The 23,313-nt window shown below is 36.2% G+C and overlaps 1 protein-coding gene and 1 pseudogene across 1 annotated transcript in view; both read right to left on the bottom strand.

Moving 5' to 3' along the window:
• Positions 1 to 513, bottom strand: part of LOC132673056 (large ribosomal subunit protein eL15 pseudogene) — a 36,089-nt pseudogene extending 35,576 nt beyond the window's left edge.
• LOC132670902 (uncharacterized) overlaps positions 1 to 23,313 on the bottom strand; it is a 500,514-nt gene that overhangs the window by 311,332 nt on the left and 165,869 nt on the right. The gene's annotated exons all lie outside the window — the stretch shown is intronic.

A 23,313-nucleotide genomic window follows, 5' to 3' on the forward strand; every position in this document is an offset into this window, starting at 1 on the left:
GATAATCTTTAAAAGTCTTATCTAATTCAATCACTTTAATTTTCCTCTCAAATTTTCATCAAGTTGCTCACAAATAGCAAATTAATTCATTTGAAATCTAAAAGCTTTGATTATTTTCTGTCCTTTTTACAAATTCTGAAATGCCCCCCCCCCAAATAATCAGTAAAGATTTGCAGGGGGGATGCTAAATTTAGACCCAGATAATAAAGACAACAGATTTTGACCCCAAATTAAAAATGAGATGTGCTTTTCCAATCAGGGCCTGGCAGAATGGCTTCTTCAAGGAAGGGTAGTGAGAAGAAGGGCTGTTCTGCCAACCATGAGGTACTGACCAGAGAAAATACCATCAACATTCACAATCGCATCCACAGAGTGGGTTTCAAGAAGCATGCCCCATGGGCACTCAGAGGAAATTTGCCATGAAGGAGATGGGAACTCCAAATGTGCATTGACACCAAGCGCAACAAAGCTGCCTGGGCCAGAGGAATAAGGGATGTTCCACACCGTACCCATGTGTGGTGGTCCAGAAAACCTAACAAGGATGAAGCTCTATACATTGGTTACCTATGTACCTGTCACCATTTTCAAAAATCTACAGTTAATGTAGATGAGAACTAACAGCTGATTATCAAATAAAGGTATAAAATTTCCAAAAGTTAAATTAAAAATGTATTTTTATGGCTATGAATCAACTTATAACATGGCTATATGATTATATATATACATACACAAACACACATCATTTACACTAACACCTTTTTTTTTAACTTTTTTTTTTTAATTTATTTTTGAGAGATAGAGACAGAGCATGACCAGGGGAAGGGGAGGCCAAGAGAGAGTGAGACACAGAATGTGAAGCAGGATCCAAGCTCTGAGGTATCAGCACAGAGCCCAACACAGGGCTCGAACCCATGAACCATGAGATCATGACCTGAGGCAAAGCTGGATGCTTAATGGACTGAGCCACCCAGGCGCCCCTATACACCTATTTTGATAGAATTTTTGTTATGTATCAGTTCACTTCGTCTTCTAATAATGTCATTCCATACACTCTTTACCTAGAAAACCCTACACTTACATTAAGACAGCTCGACTAACATAGCTATCTTTTGCAAAGTCTCCAAGACTTCAGGATGAAAAACCTAGAAAAAAAAAAAGTACCTCTTGGAATTGTAATCAACCTATATACTTAATTTCTGTCCCCCTTCACAATGTCAGGTTTTTGAAGGACAGGGTATATATACACAATACATATTCCTAAAATTTTATAAATTTATTCTCATTCTAAGAATTTTATATGCCAAAGATCTAATAGGCAAACTGCTAAAAATAATTAAACAAATTCCTAATATTTTATAAGTTCCCAAATCCTATCATCTCCAATGATTAGAACCTAAAGCAAATGATGCCACTATTTGTGTGCATGTGCATGTGCATTTTGTATGGCAAAAGTACCCATTCAAGTACTTTTAGAAGTACTCAACATCTGCCAAAGCAAAGTGCGGCAAAATTTATGCTTAAAGAGTCATTTAAAAAGTGAGTGAGCCTTGCTAAACAACACGATACATATGGGAAAGAAACATAAATGGTGTGAAAGTACAAAGCAATCCATACTTATTTTATTACACAAGGACCTAAGTGTTATTTACCTAAGATTAGTGATATGCCGTGATTACTCTCTGCCTAGGAAATCACTACATGAACAGTTCAATACCACAACAGGGACATTGCTGATTTTGATGGGCATAATTTTAGGTAAGGTAATTGCTTCCAGTGACCTTCCTACTTTTTTGTGTATTTCATAATATATTTTCAACATAGCATTGTCTACAGCTGAAGTTCTCTTCATTATTTCCACTTATAAATAAGAATTTTCCCTGTTATGTGCACCAGCCATTTGAATTCTAAAAATTCAAAACAGTAAGTCATTTTACAACCTTAGCCACAAAATAACCTACATATTATTTTATTTATTTGTGATTCTACATATTTTTTCTACTGCTGGCTGCAAAGAGAAATCATAATGCAATACCCCAGCTTTAAATTTAAGAAATTCAGGCAGCAATTTTCGGTAGTTAGTCTTTCTTACAGACTAGTGTCTTTTGATATATTTAAAAGACTACAGAAGCTGTTACGATGATAATGGAAGAACCTTATACATTTTCATTGACATCTAGTTGCCATTGACATCACAGAATTGACAAGGTAATGGTTTTCACACATACTTACATTGACACCATAACATCAGAAGTGTCAGACACAATGGAAGTGTCTCCTACAAGATCTATTGGTATTTAAAAAAAAGGAGAAAAATAAATGCAAAAGATTATGGTAGTATAATATTATATCTCTTAACATTTCTAATTGTCCATAAATTCATCTGATTTATAATGAACTCCTGTTGCAGACGTCAGCTTTTTCATACACACAAATTTAGGGAATGGGAAAGGTGAGAACATTGGAGGTGATGAGTGTGAAGGCTATTGTAATAGATATAAAGATAAACTTTACCTGCAGTTAACATTTATAAAGTACAATGTACAATTGTTCAAAACCAGGAACAGACTGTGGTAATAAGAAAATAGTCAAGGAACTCACACCAATTTGGTATTTTAGGTTAATTGCTTTATTATTAATACAGAGAGGTTGCACATTAGTTCTGTATAATTAGACAGAAATTATGCAGTGTTTGGTAATTGTAACAGAATTCTGTAGTTTGCTATAACTTCATGCTGAACCAATATCAAAAATAAAGCATTACAATCTTTAAAAAGAGACACATAGTTGGCATCAGAGTATTACTAGAAGCAGAAGCTGATATATGACAGATTTTCATTATTTCTGTGAGGTAAGTTAACTCGATCATATCTGCATGACAGAGTATTTATAAGATACTAGATGGTATTTTTAGTGTAACTGGAAGTACCTCCAGCAGTCAGAGCTTTAACTTGTTTTCTTCCCATTTATAGGCACTTTATTTCTGTATAACCTGATTCAGTTTATATTCTTAAATTAAGACTCTTTAGAAAAGTAACTGCGACTGGATCTTTTCTGTGACCTTTGTTAAAATTATGCTTATCTGAACAATTAATTTTTTACCTCTCTTAACTGTAGAACATCTATGTTTCAAAGATGTGCCAAGCATTGGAGACAAAGAGATGACCAAGACAGAGATGGTCCCTGTGCTTCAGACCTTACATATCTCTATGGGGAAGACCAAGCTGAACCTTTAATTTCCTAGTGGTTATTTAATTGCAGCACAGTTGAAAGGTATCCTGGAGAAAACCTGGTGCCAAGAGAGCATATAAAAAGGCAGATCTGAACTAGTCTTGGAGACAGGTAAGGTTTCTCAGAGGAAATGGTATTTGTCCTGAAACCTGAAAACTGAGTAGGCTAGCTGGCAAAAGGAGGGGTAATGAGGAAAACATTCAGAGTAGAAGGACAATTCTACTTGAAAGCCTTGAGGCACCAAGTATGAATATGGAATAAGATCATGCTGGCACTCTGTGTTCCTTTAAAAATGGGTTTAAACTGAGAACAAACTGAGGGTTGATGGGGGGTGGGAGGGAGGGAAGGGTGGGTGATGGGTATTGAGGAGGGCACCTTTTGGGATGAGCACTGGGTGTTGTATGGAAACCAATTTGACAATAAATTTCATATTAAAAAAATAAAAAATCAATAAAAATGGGTTTATTTTCAGTCTACATATCTGAATAAAATACACCAGAGTGAAGGAAGCTATGAAGAAGGAGCATTGTTCACCTTCCTCTAAATTGGTCACTGTTGCCAGATCAATGTATCTGATCTGGAGAGCCTTCATCATGCTGCCATTTTGCCCGTTTTTACATGGTTTTCCCTATCCTCCCCACAATTTATCTCAGAATATTTCTGCTTAGAAGACCAACGATGGCTCTTTTTAAAAATTTTTTAAAGTGAATTTATTTAATTATTTATTAAATAATTTAATAAATATTATTATTTATTTAATTTATTTATTATTTGAGAGAGAGAGGCAGAATGTGCACATGTAGGTACACACACACACACACACACACACACACACACACACTCAAAAGTGGGGGAGGGGCAGAGAGTGGGAGAGAGAAAGAGAATCCCAAGCAGGCTCCGTGCTGTCAGCACAGAGTCTGACATGGGGCTTGATCTTACAAAATGGGAGATCATGACCTGAGCCAAAATCAAGAGTCAGTCACTTAACAGACTGAGCCAACCAGGTGTCCTTACAGTGAATTTAAATCCAACTAATTACATTACGTACACCTTGAACTTACTTGACCCTGAAATTCCCACTGAAAAGGTAGCAAGTTATTCTTTTAAAAGTGTGCCAGGTTGGAACTACACTAATGAATAAAAACACACATAGTCCTGCTCTCATAAAATTTATCATCTAACAAGGAGTCAAACAAAGTACAGCAAGCATCAATACATAAAACTGTGAAATTATGAAATATTTCCAAAATATAAATTAGATTCTTAGAAAATGCAAGAATAAGAGAATTCATTAATTCTGTCAATTTACTCTCTGACACACATTATACTAAGACCTAGAACTATATATTATATATACACAATTTCAAAACTAGATTTATTTCAATTCAACTAAAGTTTATTGAGCACTTACTGTATTAAACACTGTAGTTCTATTTTTCTTCTCACTCAGTTTCCCCAGTCCAGCCTCCTTGCTGTTCCTTGAACATGCCAGGCACCCTCCCATCTCAAAGCTTTGCACTCGTTTCCTCCCTGGGAAAGTTCTTCCAATCCTAAATTATCTCTAGGATCATTCTCTCACTTTCCTCACTTTCTCCAATGTCGACTTCACAGTAAGACATTCTTTGGTCAGCTGGTCTAAAATTGCACGCACATTCCCCTTCTCCACTCAGTACTTCATCTATCTCCATAGAAAATGTTTCATTACCATTTAACATGCTAAATATTTTATATGTTTTATATATTTGTTGACATGTATTTCCTATCTTACTTATCACTTGTAAGCTCCTAGTGTTCAGGATCATATCCTATGACAGTGGGATCATTAGCATTTTTTATACATACAGATTACAGGGAATTATTAATTAATTTGGCAGCTTGCTGGAGCTGATAATCCTTTTTTATCTTATTTACCAAAATAAATTTGGGTAAATTAAGCCAAATCTAAGTAAATAACCAACTACTGGAGAAAATGAGAATTTGTTAAATATGGAGAATAATAAAATCACACTTTGAAAATGAATTTTTAATTTTTCTTATTATAAAATCAATCATACTACAGGAAAAAAATAGAAAAAACGGATAAAATAAAATAAATACAAACCATATTCTCAAAACCCAACTATAATCATTGTTAATACTATAAGAATTTCTATATCAAAGATAGGATCATAGTAGTCATACTACTCTGTAAGGTATTCAGCCAGTGTTCTACATGCCTAGATGCTCAGGCCTCTCCTGGGTGGTCTCGGACCTGCTTCACATAGGCACACTTGACATGCCTTGGGGATCCTTACGGATGAACCCACTTAGTGTCCACCCTCACTAATGAGTAACCAGGAAGTATGGAGGAGTTAACTTCCTACAGGGGAAAATGGATCAACCGAGATGCCAGTAGATACATTCAGCCCCTTTTCTATTTCCAACCCTCATCCTCCAGAGTCTGGGTATATAGTTTATATGGCTTCTTTAGAAGGATTCAGTCTCACTGGTCCAATCATTGGTTTCACTTAGTGGGGACCATATCAGTAATGCCTTCTCTAACTATTGACTCTCCCTTCTTCCCTGGCCTCACTCTCTCTGTGCCTCATTTCTGCTTTCTGGGATTGCACTCCCTAATAAAATAATAGCACATAAATCATCTGCTGTTGGATTTGCTTCCAGGGAACCAAGTTAAGACACTTCATTTTCCCCTTAAAATATATGTTAAATATGCTTTTCTATCATTGTCAATCCTTCTATATATAATGGAAATTCAGTAAGATCACAACCCTGTTTGTCTTCTTTATTGCTTTATCATCAGTACCCAGAGTTGTGTCTGACATATAGTAGGTGCTTGATACATTTTTACTGAATATAACAGTTTATCATTGCTGTAAAGTATCTACCTTACCTAAATCTTTGCTAGATTATATATGTCTCAATATATATACTCAGACCATAACCAGACAGACAGTCAAGTTGTTTTACCTAACTTTACCCATTTTAATCTACCAAGGTTATGCAGCAAAATCTTGGCTCAGACACATGATTATTTTCCACATTCTTAACTTCTTTGGGTCAAAGGATATGTACAATCTTAGGGATGTTTTATACGCATTTGCTATTCAATTTGAATAAAAATTACGACATTCTATTTATTTTAATTTGTTGGCAATTCTTCTAGTCCACCAGGATGTTTTCATAACATTGACAGAAGAAAAAGGCATAACCTGTATTCACCAGTTTCATCAATTTAAAAACCACATGCTTTTAAGGGATGACAATGGACTGATCAGTAAATTAAAGCTAGCACATTTGAAATAAAAATTTAAACCTTAAAAACCCTTGCTGCTAAAAGAAAAAAAATCTTTTTTTTTATAATAGAATCTCCCCCGCCATATCCTTCCCAATAGTAATTTACTTTTCGTGTCACAGAACTCAGCACCAAACAAATTACACACCTTATCCGTGGCTATAAGCTCAAAATGCTCGGACTCATGTTTTTCACTATATACCTTGGGCAAAGTGATTCGAGGGTGTTTTTTTCTGATAGTAAAAGAAATCCTGGAAACTCTTTACAATTATTCCTGCATGGATCAACGTGGCATACAGCAACAGTCCAGAGATCAGTATGAGACATATTTGAACCTGAATCCATGCTGACAGAGAAATACTTTCTATTCGCCGAATACTTGAAGTACCTCATTTCCTATGAACTGGATTATCTCTTCATAAATTGTGGGCAACAACTAAGATGAGTTTAGCTCCTACCTCTGTTACCGAATAGAGCCAGCTGATCTGTGAGTAATAGAGACAACACAGTAATCACTTTCAAAAACCAAACATGTTTATTGTTTGGGAAAATAATCAGTCCATTCTCTGCAAGAAAGGAGAAGCCACATTCAGAAACCTATTTGCTACAATGAGTTTGATTGAACGCCCTCATACCAGGCTTGGTGTTACAACTTTATGTTGGAATTTGGAGGATTGCTCTTGCTTAGTATCAAGTTAATTATTCCACATATAAATTCAAGTTGATAGATCCCAGCTAGTCATCTAACAGCCTTTATCACACTATTTTACATCAATCAAAACAATGCCATTCAGTATCACTACAAACAGTGAAAAAAATAAAAATAATAAATACATAAAGGCTTTTTTCTTTTCACTTGAAACATTTTTTGACTACCTCAAAAGTTCTTTGCAATATCTGATAAACATATTTAAATATATGTTTTCACATCCTCTTTAAAAGTTTCAATTAAACATGTATCTTTTAGTGGGGACAATAGAACCATTACACTGCTGAAAAATAAAATCACCAGGTATCTAACAGAAAGGTTAGTGAGTAAATCAGGCTTCATGGGCTAGATGTAAACCACAGCTAGAACTCCAGGGACTGAAATAAAACCTGTGGATGTCATCAATGCATTTGCTTTAACGTTGTTCAAACTTCTCCTGGTGTTTAAAAAAGTACATATTGAAAAGGAGAATATACACCAATGCAGTCTAAGGACAAATCCTGAGGCCTCTCATGTATAAATGTGTTCAATTTGATACTTTTAGTTCTGTGTCTAAGGAGAAAAAGAAATTTATGCTCAACCCCAGCCTACAAATTTCTGTATGCCTATTGACATAATATGTAGATGTCCTTGGCCAGATAAAAAGACAAAAAGAAAACTGCCTGCCTGCCTTCACAAGCCATGAAGCACTGAAAACCCTCTCAAAGACCTCTCTCTAATCAAAACAATTCTCCAAGGCTGAATGATGGTCTGGGGGGAAAAAAAACTAAGATAAAATAACAAAGAGAAAAAATCCAAGCTTGCACATTTTTGACCTACATCTGTTGAAATATAATGTCTTACAAATAAACAAAAAATATGAAACTCTGATAAAATGTTTCAATGATGTTTATTTAAAAAAAGAAAGAAAAAGAAAAGAAAGACTCAATTATGGGATAAACAATTCCAAGGGAACAAAAGCTATAGCATTCATGATAAATTGCTCTTTATTTCATTTTAAAACATAGATATGGCTTCACAATTTATATATAAAACTGTGACAGATTCTATTCTTTATAAAGCAATTCTGCTTTTTCTTATGACTGCACACATCTGGAGTCCAGTAAGTGATCAACTGATAGATTTCAGGCATATTTTGCAGTAAATAGCATCTCCAAGTACTCTGTGTAAGTTTACATCTCACTTCTAAGGTCAACTATCTGCATTAATTTTAACTTTAATTTTTTTTAATATGAAGGAAATTTTATATGAAGCTTGGACTTGATTCTTTAATGACTGAGTCCTATTAGGCTATATCCCTAAAAGGGGTACTGCCTTCAAGATTATTGAAAAACTGATTCCATTTAAATGGAGTTTTGGCAACATAAAAGAGATTACTGTCATATTCTCAAAGCTACCCTGCTTCCAGAATCATAAATGATCTTCATTTCCTAAATCAATACATTCCTTATGCACATTTTCTTGAAAATGTCAATTCTGTATATTTAGATTTAATAAATACTTTATTCTAGCTCTTTTCATTTCTTTTGATTACTGGAGATTGTTCTGACATCATGGGGAGATGTATAAAGACAAATATTAAATGTCGCACTATACCAGTCATGTCAGAACCACTACTGAATGAGCTTTTCAATGCTAAGCCACATGACAACTATACAGTTTCTGCCAGACATAAAGTGGACTTGTATTCAGTTGGCATTTCAGCACTTCTTTGGAACACAACCACTTTTTAGAATTACAAGGTTACTTAATTGAAAGCAGATTTTAAAATTATAGTAGTTGTAAAATACTAGGAGCTAAATTTTCACTTGTGTACTTAAAGCTGTTATTTGGAGCTGAATCGGGCAGGCAGTTTAACAAGCAACAGGAAATGTTTAAAATCACCAAGATCATTATCCAGTGAAATTAAAATCCCAAACCAGAGGGCTCAGCATTACATGGGAATTTGCAAGTGAAACCAGCATCATCATCAGGAACACATCTGGATAGGTAAGACTATTAGATAACACTCCAACTAGGGAGGCCAGGAAGTCCCCAGCATTAGGGAAGTCACGCTTTCTGGGGTTTCAGACATGGACTCGGATATATAATGAAGAGAACTGTCAGTTCAGGTCAAAGGGACTATGTTAGTGATTCTGTGGTGTGTGCTCATGTCTACATATGTATGTGTAGATCCTTTTTCCCAAGCCTTTTTCCTAGACCTACAGGTTGGGTAGAAACAGATGCAGAGTGTGAGATCAATGGTCCTGAATTGACAGCAGCAAGCAAGGAGCATGCTACAAAGTTGTAGGAGGCCGAATAATGGCACTCTATAGACATCCATGTCCTAGTTTCTAAAAACTGTGAATATGTTACCTTAAGTGGCAAAAAGGACTTTGCAAATATAATTAAGATGGAGAGATTATCCTGGATTCTCTGGCTGGGCCCAATAAATAGGTCCCTAAAAGGGGGCCGGAGGGTCAGAGTCAGAGGAGATGTGAAAGTGGAAACAAGAGAGAGAAGATGTTATACCGGTAACTCTGAAAATGGAAGAAGGAATCACAAGCCAAGGAATGTGTATGTTGTCTCTAGAATTGGGAAAAGGCAAAGAAGTGATTCGTCACAAGAGCCTTCAGAAAGAATCAGTCATGCTGACATCTCACTAGTGAATCATCTGATCTTCAGAATTATAGATAAATTTGTGGAAATTTGTACAGATGTTTTATGGCAATTTAAAGAGAGGCAGCTTATATTCTATCAAGAAACCTTTACCCAGTGCCCACTTTCTATACACAGTGGTGACCAACTGGACTTACTGTTCCACTCAGCTCTTTAGATATGTTTCTTCTTGATCTCCCTTTTTTAAGAGCATTTACTTTAGACAATTTGCAACTGTAAACACTTTCTCTGCCGCTTTGACATGTAAATCTTCTCCCAGCCTCTTACCAGGTTTATAACACAAAAATGTCTTTTTCAAACACCTAACAGCTACCCTTTTGAATTGCAATCACCAACACCAAAAGAAATAGTGCCCCTATCTACCAGTCTCTATGCAAGAGTAGGAACCTAACTTCCATAAGCACCAATTAGCAACACAGATGCCCTAATCACATTGACCAACTTCCTCCCCAATGTCCTCCAGTACTTTTCCACTGGCATTCACAGAATTCTCTTTTATGTCTTCAATTATCTGTTTCCTCGGGTATCAGTTATCCCATTTTTTATTGTTGTCTTCTCTTTCCTATTATTGGCTTTATTCCATAATTAGAATGCTTGCTTATTAGTTGATGGTTACGGGGTTGATTAGTGTAGCTGCTAATATTCTTATTTTATTTTATTCAGTTTTCCTCTGCAGTTGTTTCAGGCCTTTTATCCTAACAGCATTCTCACTTAAATGAAATGGCAGAAGGGAAGCTCTGTGTAGACTTGCAGGTACATGAGCACAAAGTCCACAGGAAGGCTCAGGGTTCTCTGGCAATGGAGAATTTTAGTATATTTCTCTGCTATATAGGGAGAACTGCCTTTCCTTCATACTTTACTCTGTGTTTACTCGGGAATGCAATATTACTTCCATCCTGACTTGACTTCTTCCTTTCTTACACTACACAGAATCCTTTCCACTTGGTGAAATTTTCTGCAAAAAGATTATGATGATTGTGAATGTCCAGGACAGAGATGATGATGCCATCTGGGCCCAACCTTTCTGACTGCCAACCACCCCCAGCCTACTCAGGCTCTTCCTGATTTAACTTTAAGCTTCTCTGGGAGTCATTTTTAAAACAAATTTTCTTTAAAAATGTTTATTATTTTCAAGAGAGAGAGAGACAGACAGACAGAGAGAGCATGGGTGGGGGAGGGGCAGAGAAAGAGGGAGACAAAATCCAAAGCAGGCTCCAGGCTCCGAGCTGTCAGCACAGAGCCTGACTCGAACCCATGAACTGCGAAATCATGACCTGAGCCAAAGCCGGACACTTAACCGACTAAGTCACACAGGTGCCCCTCTGGATGTCCTTCTTCTAGAATTGATCTTATTCTGCTATTTTGGGCCAATGAATGACTCTTCTCACTTTCCTTCATCATTCTCCTTTAGTCTGTGAAGATTTCCTTGAAATCCTCAAGTACTGTCTGTTTTCTCTTTTTCCAGCACTTTTGTGGTATCAATCATATGTGTATGTGTATTTCTTTCATTCTGTTGGAACTTGGGGGACAGATAGTAGACCCAAATGTTCAATTTGTCATTTCATACCTGACCTTCTGTTCTTGAAATGTTCTGTTACATATTTCCACAGATTGGGTTCTTCGACCTCTCCCCCTAAACTCTTTTTCTATTCACTGATTATCATCAAAAAAAAAAAAAAAAAAAAAAAAAGGAAATAAGATTTTAAAAAGAGAGGGAAAAGAAAAATAAAAAAGAAAAAAGGAAAGGAAAAGAACAGAAAAGCGAAAATAAAAAGAAAAGAAAAGAAGAAAGAAAAAGGAAAGAAGGAAGCCAGCCAGCATCTTTCTTTTCTGTGTCAACAAATTGTGCTTTGTTTAGCCCCTATCCAGAGCCCTGGGCCTTTGTTTGCCTTTCTAAAGACAGAATTCTCCTGTAAATTTCAATGAGACTTATACACCATTCTCACATTGCCTACCTCAGTCACCAGTTTCTGCTAAGGAGAGAAAGTGTTCCATCCCCAATGGTACAAGTTATACCATCTCTATTAGAGGGCAGACACAGGTACAGGTGGTTTGAGTTTTAAATATCACTTCCTTCCTCTTACATTTTATCTTATACTAAATGGAAAATCTTAGAGACAGCCTTATTATATATGATGTGGGAAGAGGTTTGTCAAAATACATTAAAAGAAAAATGCCAATCAATCCCTCCTTCATCTTTTCCCAACACAGAGATTTGGCTCTTTTGTTCACAACAATATCCAAGATCTGTTCTGACTAAAGAGCCCCAAAAGGCCAAGGTGAGCGAATGATTACTATGCATTATTGTATCTTTCCTCTGATAATTGTTCACTGGACTTGTTTCCACCTAAAAATGTGTGTTTCCTATGCACTTTCTTGGTATGTAGAAAACAGTAGGAATGAAAAATCATCTTGTCCACAGCTATCCAAAATTAGGGAATTAGAAGGGTGGGACTGAGGATGACAATGGTTTGGAGACATATATCTTAATTATCCACTAAAGAAATAAACTATTTTCCTCTTTTGATTTAGAAAGTAAAATTGCTGATTTAGAAACTGAAAAAGCCACACCCGGGTGGCTCGGTTGAGCACCCAACTTTTGACTTCAGCTCAGGTCATGATCCCAGGGTCATGGGATTGATCCCTGCATTGGGCTCTGTGCTAACAGCACAGAGCCTGCTTGGGAGTCTCTCTCTCTCTCTCTCTCTCTCTCTCTCTCTGCCCCTCCCCTGCTCATGCTCTCTCTCTAAAGGGGAGGGGAGGGGAGGGGAGGGGAGGGGAGGGGAGGGGAGGGGAGGGGAGAGGAGAGAAGGGAAGGGAAGGGAAGGGAAGGGAAGGGAAGGGAAGGGAAGGGAAGGGAAATCTGAAATTTCCTAAGAGAGAAAGGAAAAAAATCAATTAATATAGCTTACTGACTTGACCTGCCAATCCCAAATCATTCCTTTCCCCTTCCTCCCTTCCTTCTTTTGCTCATTCCCCCTTTCTTCCTTTCTCCCTTCCATCCAGCCATCTGTAAATATTTATTGAGTACCTAATATGTACCAGAAATTTTCCTGGGGATTATAAACATGAAGATGAGTAAGGAAGGGCACTTTGCTTTCCAGCTCTCAGAGTCCAACAGAGCAATTAGTTATGGCCACACACAGTAATGATGTACCCCAGCAGTCTAAGGACTGACTGCTACAATTGATATTATTTTTTTAAGGTTTATTTATTTTTGAGAGAGAGCATGAATGGGAGAGGGGCAGAGAGACAGAGAGACAGAGGATCTCAAGCAGACTCCACACTGACAGCAGCAAGCTCGATTTGGGGCTCAAACACATGAACTGCAAGATCATGACCTGGCCCAAAGTCAGACGCTCAACCAAATGAGCCACCCAGGCACCCAGGACTGCTACAATTGAGGTGCGAAGAAAACACTGTGGGTACACAGTGATCACATATTATATTTCATTAAGGTTATGAAATCTGATCTTAAGGAGTTTTTTTTTTTTTTTTTTTAACTAAGACACAGGGAAATCCAGAGTTAACAGTATAGTATGTGCAAATGCCTAGAGTAGTAATAGGACAAGAATTGTTTGGGGAGTAGTAAAAAGTTCAGTGTGAATGGAGCACTGAGTAAATACCTGAATTGTTATGAGCTTTATATTCGATGTCTAGGAATATGAACCATACCCCAACAAGCAAAGGTTTATAAGCAAGTAAGCAACATAATAAAATTTATTTTTTTTAATTGTTATTATTTTTTAATGTTTATTTATTTTGAGAGAGAGAGGGGAGAGAGAGAGAGAGAGAGAGAGAGAGAGAGAGAGAGAGATGACAGAGTGCAAGCAGGGGAGGGGCAGAGAGAGGGAGACACAGAATCTGAAGCAGGCTCCAGGCTCTGAGCTGTCAACACAGAGCCCGATGCAGGGCTCAAACTCACAAACCATGAGATTTATTACTTATACCCCTAATATTTATTTTTTAGTAATGTAACTCTTAGTCTGCTCAGGCTGCCAAAACAAAACACCATAGACTGAGTGGCTTAAACAACAGAAATTTATGTCCTCCCACGTCTGGAGGCTAGAAGTCCCAGTCATGGTGCCAGCCTGGTTGGGTTCTGATGAGAGGTTTCTTCCTGGCTTGCACAGTGTCACCTTCTTGCTGTGTCCTCACATGAGATAAAGAGAAAGACAGGGAGAGAAAGAGAGAGCAAGCATGCTTTCTGATGTCTCCAAGCATGATAATCCCATCATAAAAAGCCCTACCCTCATGACTTCATAATGAAATCACCTCCCAAAGGCCCCATCTTGAAAGGGGAGTCAGGGCTTGTCCAAATGAATTGGGTAGATGGGGGGAAACAACACAATGAAGTCCTTAACAGTAACTCCTGTAGGGATGTGGAACGCAGAAGTAAATGAGGTAAATGGACTCTGGTAAAGTCAGTTTGAATGAGCATTTATTAAGTGAATAATTAAGCAAAGTGAACCAAGTCAACACGGATGAGAAGGATATTAATATCATAGTAATTTCTAAGATAAAAGTAACAGGTTTTGTTATTCATCTGATACAAAGAGTGAGAAAGAGCAATAATTTAAATGTAAGAGGATTTAACTGAAGACACGGACCGATATCAAAAATATACGTGTGAAGTTTGTCCCTGAACTTTGCCTTCTCACCTCTTGGTGAACTCTCTAAGGTTACTTCACCACAGCATTTAATTCCCCACTTCTTAACAGTTACTATTTGGATTCAATCACCAATTCCATGACTTTTGATTAGCCTTCTTGCTTCAAGTCTAAACAAATGCAACACTATTTTATATGTTGAAGAAATAAAACCTTTGAGTCTCGATACGGAATTCCCAACAGAATTGATTTTCCTTTGTGTTGGTTTGGAAATCTTCACTGCCTGTGCCAAATCCCATAGATCATTGAGCAGGGCCCTAGCATTCTGGGGAAGTCAGCCCAGGTCAGCCAGGAAGACAGATTGGGAATCTTGGCTTGTTGACTCTTGGCTGGATTTTATGTGCCTCTTTATAGGCTGAGAAAATGCAACTAGGTTTTCAGAGGCCAAAAAGAGTCAGGAAGAGCATGAAATCTCAACAGTTTAGTGAGGTCATCAGAGTGTTCCTAGAAAGAGAAATGAGGAAACTTGCAGAAGATTAAGTCTCTACAGAAGAGGGAGAGAAAAATGAAAAGATAGCCAAGTCTGAAGAGGTGATAGGGTCAGTGAAATAAGGTAAGTAGTTTTTGGGGAGTCATGGGTTTACTGTAAGGAAAGTTACAAGCACCTACTGATCTTTCCAGTTATATGCCAGTAATGCAAGAAAATACAAGAACAGTTCAAGATCTGAGCCCTCCCACTAAGGACATTTACATTTTATTCTCTTTTCAGCACTTCCAGTCCCACTCATCTTCTCTCCCCTCTACAAATCTATTCAAAGTGGCATCAAAACACAGAATACCAAGGGAACACTTTCAAATGTTTTGTACTTCTCTTCCCCCATATTCTGTATCCTATCATTTAGACCTCTCATTAATACATGTATGGATATGTAGGCCCCCTTTCATGCATTTGTCTTAACTATAAGCTTAGTAAGAGCAGAGATTAAGTAAAAATAAGTACCTCCAGCCTCCTTCTAAATGCCTAGCACAGTGCCATATGCACAATAAGATCTTAATATTAACTGATGTTCAGTTCTGGCTAGGATGACTGTTAAATAACAGTTTTATGAGTGAACAATGAAGGCAAGCATTATACATTGCTATTTGGATCTCTAAAGCAGTAATATAACTCGGTTGCTTATTTTGGTACTGAGCTTTTTCATTTAAGATACAAAAAGCAGAAAATGAATCCTGAGCCAGAGATTTTTTTTTTTTTTTTTTACTTCATTGACCCTTGTATAAAGCATCCCTGGTCCCATTATACTTTCTTGGACCCTTCTATCTCATTAAATTTATGCCTTTAGGAGATCACAGAAATACATTAATTTACCAAGCACTGTTCTTTACAAAAATCATGTATTTTAAAGCATTATTTATTACTAGTATTTTCAACTCAATTAAATACATTTCTTTTAGAATCTACTTTGCATCATTATTTTGTTACTATGATGGAGAAACAGAAGACATGCCAGAATCTGGTTTTTAAAATTTCAGTCATGAGAAAATAAGACATGTAAACATTCAAAATAAAGTTAAATATCATTATCAAGTGCTATGCAAAAATAAAAAAGCACCAAAATGCCTCTTCAACCAGAATTATATTATTAAAATAAAAAAACATACAGGGACCAGATTTGAAACTTCCTTGAGAAGACAAAGCCATTCCATGTTTTTAGTGCTCCTGATTTACAGTCCTTTTGGCATGTGCACAATCAGCCTGTATGAATTACTACTTCAGTGATTAACTGGTTTTACTTCTGTTATTGCTGAACTTTTGACATTTACTGGCATCAGAAGTGGGATTCAGGGATGCCTGGGTGGCTCAGTTGGTTAAGCAAACGAATGACCCTTGGTTTTGGCCCAGGTCATGATCTCAAGGTTCATGAGTTCAGGCCCTGTATTGGGCTCTGCATTGACATTAGGATTGTCTCTCTCCCTCTCTCTGTCCCTTCTCCTCATACAGTCTCTCTCTCTCTCACTTTCTTGCTCTCTCTCAAAATAAATAAATAAACTTGAAAAAAAAAAGAGGTGGGATCCAAAGATCTCCATGAGCTGGTACCCACAAGCACCCACTGAGCTCACTTCTTTCTCATCTCATCAAACATGGAGTGTGAGAGCAAGACTCTTCGATCCCAGCTCAGCTCTTTTCAGTTTGAACTCTGTGACTTTATTGTGCATATCCGTATTCGTTTGTTAAGGCTTCCCAGTAAGTCACTCTACTCAGTGCAAAAGAGAAGGAGGAAACATGTAATTCCCTGTATTGTGGAACACCTGTTGAAAAACACGTTCCCTCATAGTTAAGACATCTTAAGGAATCTAAAGGCAAAGATATATTGGACCTGGTTAAAACTCTCTCCACTTCTCTCAAAAACTCCTGCTTCTGATTAAGATATTGTGCCTTTTTGTAAAATGAACTTTTGGAATTATACTAGCCACTCTGGAGAACCCATTAGCTTAAATAAATACACCTTAAGGGGCACCCTTAAAAAAGAGGATTCTAAACAACTCAGAAACAATGGAATGCATTCTTTGATTGTTATGACGAAGCTTCAAAAAGACAAAATGACTCCAAAAATAGCTCTAAAAGGATCTTTACAGCACGCAGATAAAAACAAACAAAAAAGTCTTGAGTAAAACTCTCCGGCCATCTGAGCAGGTAATCTTAATTTAGTACATCTGCCAGAAACACAATTTAGATCCAACCATTCTTTTCAGTTTTATAACTGAGACATGGCTAAAATGTTTAAAACAACAGCTATCAGATCTGTTTACCTCTGTCTGTATATTTATGTGAGTTTATGTATGTATATCATAGATACGTAACATTTTTCTACCTCCTGGTGGCACTGCCATAATTATTTTATAAAGAGCTCTATTTAATTGCTTAAAGAAAATCAAGCACTTATGTAAATCAAGTTTAGTCTCAGAAATACAGAAGCTAACCAAAATGGTTTTCAAATTCACAAAATCAGGGATAATCTTTGATAAATAAAAGCTAGTCAAGTTTGTTGGTTTAATAAAAGCAGGCATATCTTCAAAATTGCCAAGAAAAATAAGAAGATGTGCAGATGTTTGATGTCTAATATAAGCATAACTGTTAAAAGCAAGTAATTGAAATAAATGTAAATAAAAGTTTATGTTACATTAAACTATATGAGGGATATTCATTAAATATCTAAATCATTTCCAAGTAAGATAAATATTAACTGTTAAACATAAAACTAAGTTCATCTATTTTTGGCTTTTTAATTTTTTTACAAAGAGACAAAAAATATTTGGGTGTGTTAATAAATATGTTTTGCGCCACACTGAAAATTAACTATGAGAAAGAATATACTTCTAGAAATTATGAAATATATTTATACAGTTGCTCACCTACTACAGGATGTTAGTATATGACAGTTCACAATTGCCTGCTTCCTAATTTTCACTATAAGCAAAGATTACTAATAGTTAACATTTACAACATTTTATGTAAAAATAAAACTAGAAATAAGGGTAAAAGAAAATTACTGTATATTAAAATTAGGGTAAAGAAAATAGAACATGTTTGAGAAGGAAAGCCAGCGAAAGCAGATAACAAAAGGAGCCAGCCAGATGTCCAAGGCTGGATGCTCCCCTTGCATGCTTTTGGCTTCTATAATCTTGCTTGCCTCTTGATCAGCTGACTGCTCACATAGCACAACCAATAAGTGCTCTCCCCCACTTTTTTTTTCCTTGAGCCTCGGCAATTCCGCCCACCTGTGCAGCTGATAGAAAGTTTCCAAGTACCCAGAAGCTGGCCAGGCAGAAAAGTAGGCCAGCGCCAGGGCTGGGGGCTCGGCCTCTGGGGATGACTCCACTGGGCCAGCACGGGTGCAGAATAAACAGTCTTTCCTGATTCTCCTAGTGCATGTCACTTGTCTCTTCCTGTGTGCTGAGTATTTGGTGTAACATGTTTTTTTTAGATAAGGAAAGGTATGAAGGATATGTTTTTTGTTTGTTTTTTGTTTCAGGTTTTTTTTTTGTTTGGTTTTTTTTTTTGCAAGAGGGAAATAAAAAAGTAATTTTGTTCTAAAGTAAAATGATTGTTCAAAAATAAGAAAGAAAAAAAATAAGCTGAATGGATATAGAAAGTTCTAGGTTTGTGGAAAAGAAATCTTAAGAAAGGGCTTTTATGAGTGGCCAAGCTAAGATTGGAATGGATTTAAGTAAGTTACAAAAAAAGAGAGAATTTTAGTATCTAAAGTATACTGATGCAGAATTACAATTTGATCTCCTCTATGTTAAAAGGGCAGATTTCTTAAATTATTGGTCTGCTCTTAATAGGACACTGTAAACAAAGGTTCTTTTTTTTTTTTTTAAGTGTTACCTTTTTATTTTTTATTTTTTAACGTTTTTTTTTTTTTATTTTTGAGACAGAGAGAGACAAAGCATGAACGGGGGAGGGTCAGAGAGAGGGAGACACAGAATCTGAAACAGGCTCCAGGCTCTGAGCTGTCAGCACAGGGCCCAACGCGGGGCTCGAACTCACGGACCGCAAGATCATGACCTGAGTTGAAGTCGGCCGCTTAACCAACTGAGCCACCCAGGCGCCCCAACAAAGGTTCTTTAATGTAACCCATCTAGAAAACAAAGACTATGTGTTTTGTCTTTATCAGGTTTTGATTACTTAAGAAAATTTTGTCTTCCCTATTAAAAGAACTATTTTATGTATGTTAAATTTCATTGGCAGCACTGTCAAAAAAGAAAAGATGTCAAAATAATAAAATAAAATTTAAAAAAATAAAGAAAAAAAGGATTTCAAATAAGAAAATAAAGGATGTCAAATAAGAAAGCTTTCTATAGAGTTTGTTTATAAGAAATTCCTTAAAATGTAGTATATCCTAGTGTAATGATATCAGTTATAATTTTAAATTTTATATGACAGAAATAACTAAATTCCCTCGTCAACTGCATTATAATGGACTCATATCTTTCCTCGGGACCATTTTCAAGTCTTTTGTCGTTTGCAAACAGTTATTGTTTTACTTCGAGTCTTTTACAAAAGTGTTCCTGCCACGCTTCATCTTCAAAGAGATTCATGGAAAAGACCCTGACAAATAATACTCTAAAAAGGAGGTTTCTGATAACTTTAAGATCATAACACTGAACGAGGTAAAATTAATAAAACTAACGGAAAACTGATTCATAAAGCTGTTAACCCAAGATCAAGTTATATAAGAATTAATTCTATAACACTGAATGAACCAATTAAGATGATTATAATTTTAATATTTTATTTAAAACATTGCTGGTTTTTTAATGTTTTGTTTTCCAGATTTAAAGGACCCCCTTTTCTCCTCTCTTTGAAGCTATCTATAATGTAATGGCAATTTGGTAAATTTGGTAAATTCTTTACAACAAAGGTTGAAACCTTTATTTCTTTCTTCCTACCTGATCATCCAGAATTCATAAACTCTGATTAAATAGTATTGTTTTTCATGACAATTTTTGTATTTGCATAAGTTCATTAAGAATCTATTCTCCTTGTAACAAGGCACAACTGAACATGTCCTTCCTAGCCTCCAGAAACTTTTGAAAGTCCAATATGAGATTCCCTATGAGAAGTTTGGCAAAGCAGATTTAAAAGAGCCCATATGGTCAATCTCCATTCTTGCAGTTCTGTAAATAATCAGGGCAAGTTTATTGAAACTAATCTTAATTTGCAAACAAATTAGTCTTATTGTGGTTATCTTTGATAGAAATGGGGATGATTATAGACAGAAAACTTATGTTTCAGGATATACCTTTGTGGACATCAGAATTTAGTGCTATTAATTGTCTTTTAGGTTCCGTTTTCTCCGTGTAAACTGAGCTGGATCTTGAATTCCTTTAGTTTCCTCCTACAATTGGCTAGAACTCTCCAAACTAATATTTCTAAATTTCTCCCACTATATTGAGCTGGAGTCACTATGAAACTAAAACTACCTTTTTCCCAAGACTTGCAAGCTGAAGCTGGACAACTTGATATAAACTTCTGAGAAATCATCACAGCTCACATGTGGATATCTTCATGCCTGTTGCTATGTGACCACTCTATGTCACTATGTGACCAGAAGGATCACAAGAAACATTCAGACTGAAAACCAAGAACATCTGTCAGATTGTCACTGCCTGCCCTTACTCTGTCTGAAGATACTTAGAACCTGATACCTAGAAATTTTTTCAACTGGGTGCTCTCCAAACTCAGAAACTGAATTTATAATTTCCTTGAACTATTAACCTTTGTTTTTCTTTTGTTTCCACAGAAATGCCTCTCATTAAATTACCTGATTGTTCACATTATATAGAGGCCTAATTTAGGTAGAAGCTTACGTGCAATACTGCCTTCTGAAATAAAACATCCTCATATTCATCCTGTGCTAAATAATCATAAGGATGTGTGTTTGCTAATACATCATGTTGTGTCTATGTAAATAAGTCAGAAAAAATTAAAACCCAACTACATATTACCAAAAAAAAATGCAGATTGATTTAGAGAGTGTAGGATTGTATAAAACCTCTGCACTTGAGAGACTCCATTTTGAAAAAAGCGCCATTTTGCTCTCTAAACAAAATGGCTAATGAACTCTGAAACTGGGCAAAAAGATCCTTGGACTAGGTCAGAAGAGGCAGTTATTTTACAATTGTTTTTAAAGTTATTGTTTTTAAAATCAACAAGACAACTGGCATCCAGACCATAAGATGGTATGGACTTTCTGAAGACAGAAGTTAACTAATGCATATCATGAATAGTTTCCTTTGTTAATATCAATAGAACAGTTGATCAATTTGTAACTAGAAGTAGGTCACCTGGTAGTACCAATCCACAATTTCTTTTCCTCTTTTATCCAAGTCATGTAATTGTCTTTCTTTCTCATAAAAACCCCTTCCTTTCACCCCACAAGCAGAACACTTTTCTGGTTGCTGCCAAAATCTGTACTCGCTGAACCGCAACTCTGAAACCCCAAATAAAGGCCTTTGTACTTTTCATGTCCCCCTCCTTTTCTTGGTTGACATAAGGGAAAACCTGAATCTGATTATGGTGTATTTGACTTATTTAATTGGTTAAATCTTGACTCCAGGGAATCTCCACTCTGGAGAACTATTCAGTTCTTGGCTATTATTTTCCTTATAGTCCTCATGTTAACCCCTCTAGTGTGATACATATTCTTTAGGGTTTTATTTATTTTTCTTCAAGTTCTTATTTAAGTTACAGTAGTTAACATACAGTAATATTAGTTTCAATTTTAGAATTTAGTGATTCATCACTACATGAGTCCTCCTTAACCCATTACCCATTTAACTCATGCCCCTGCCTACCTCTCCTCCAGTAACCCTCAGTTTGTTGTCTAAGGTTAAGAATCTGTTTCCTGCTTTGCCTCTTTGTCTCTTTTTTTCCTCATATGTTCATCTGTTTTATTTCTTAAATTCCATGTATGAGTGAAATCATATGGTATTTGTCTATCTCTGACTGACTGGTTTTGCTTAGTGCAATACTCTAGCTCCATCCACATTGTTGCAAATGGCAAGATTTCATTCTTTTTTGTACTTGAGTACTATTCCATTATACATACATATACCACATCATCTTTATGCATTCATCACTCAATGCACACTTGGGCTGTTTCCATAGTTTGGCTATTGTTGATAATGCTGCTATAAACATTTGGATACACGTATCCCTTTGAATCAGTATTTTTGTATTCTTTGGGCAAATACCTAGTAGTGCAGTAGTATCTGGATCATAGGGTAGTTCCATTTTTAACCTTTTGAGGAACCTCCATACTTTGTCCAGAGGGGCTGCACCAGTTTGCTTTCTCACCACAGTGTAAGAGGGCTCCCCTTGCTCTGCATCCTTACCAACACCTATTATTTCTGAGAGATGTTTAGTGATATTTTGTTGTAGTTTTAACTTGTATTTCCCTGATGATATGTGATGTTGAGCATCTTTATGTGTCTGTTAGCCATCTGTATGTATTCTTTGGAGAAATGTCTACTCATGTCTTCTGCCCATTAACTGGCTTATTGGATTTAGTTTTGTATATGGTATAAGATGGTGGTCCAATTTTGTTCTTTTGCATGTTGCTGTCCAGTTTTCCCAGCACCACTTGTTAAAGAGACTTCCTTTTTCTCATGAATATTCTTTCATGTTTTGTTGAAGATTAATTGACCAGATAGTTGTGAGTTCATTTCTGGGTTTTCTACTCTGTTCTACTGATATATGTGCCTGTTTTTATGCTAGTGCCATACTAGCATAAAGTGTCTTGATCACTATAGCTTTGTAATGTAATTTGAAGTTTGGAATTGTGATGCCTCCAGCTTTGCTTTTATTTTATTTTTCAAGATTGCTTTTGGCTATTTAGGGCCTTCTGTGGTTCTATACAAATTTTAGGATTGTTTGTTCTAGCTCTGTGAAAAAAATCATGGTGATATTTTGATAGGGATTGCATTAAATTTATAGATTGCTTTACAGATTTTAACAATATTTGTTCTTCCAATACATGAGCATGGGATGTTTTTCCATTTCTTTGTGTTATCTTCAATTTCTTTAAGTGTTCTATAGTTTTCAGAGTACAGATCTTTTACCTCTTTGGTTAGGTTTATTCCTATGTATCTTATGGTTTTTGGTACAATTGTGTATGAGATTGATTCCTTTATTTCTCTTTCTGATGCTTCATTATTAGTGTATAGAAATGAAACTGATTTCTGTACATTGATTTTGTATCCTGCAACTTTACTTACTTTGAATATCAGTTCTAGCAATTTTGGGGTAG

Source organism: Panthera onca, chromosome C1 (genome assembly GCF_046562875.1).
Source record: "Panthera onca isolate mPanOnc1 chromosome C1, mPanOnc1 haplotype 2, whole genome shotgun sequence".
Lineage (NCBI taxonomy): Eukaryota > Metazoa > Chordata > Mammalia > Carnivora > Felidae > Panthera > Panthera onca.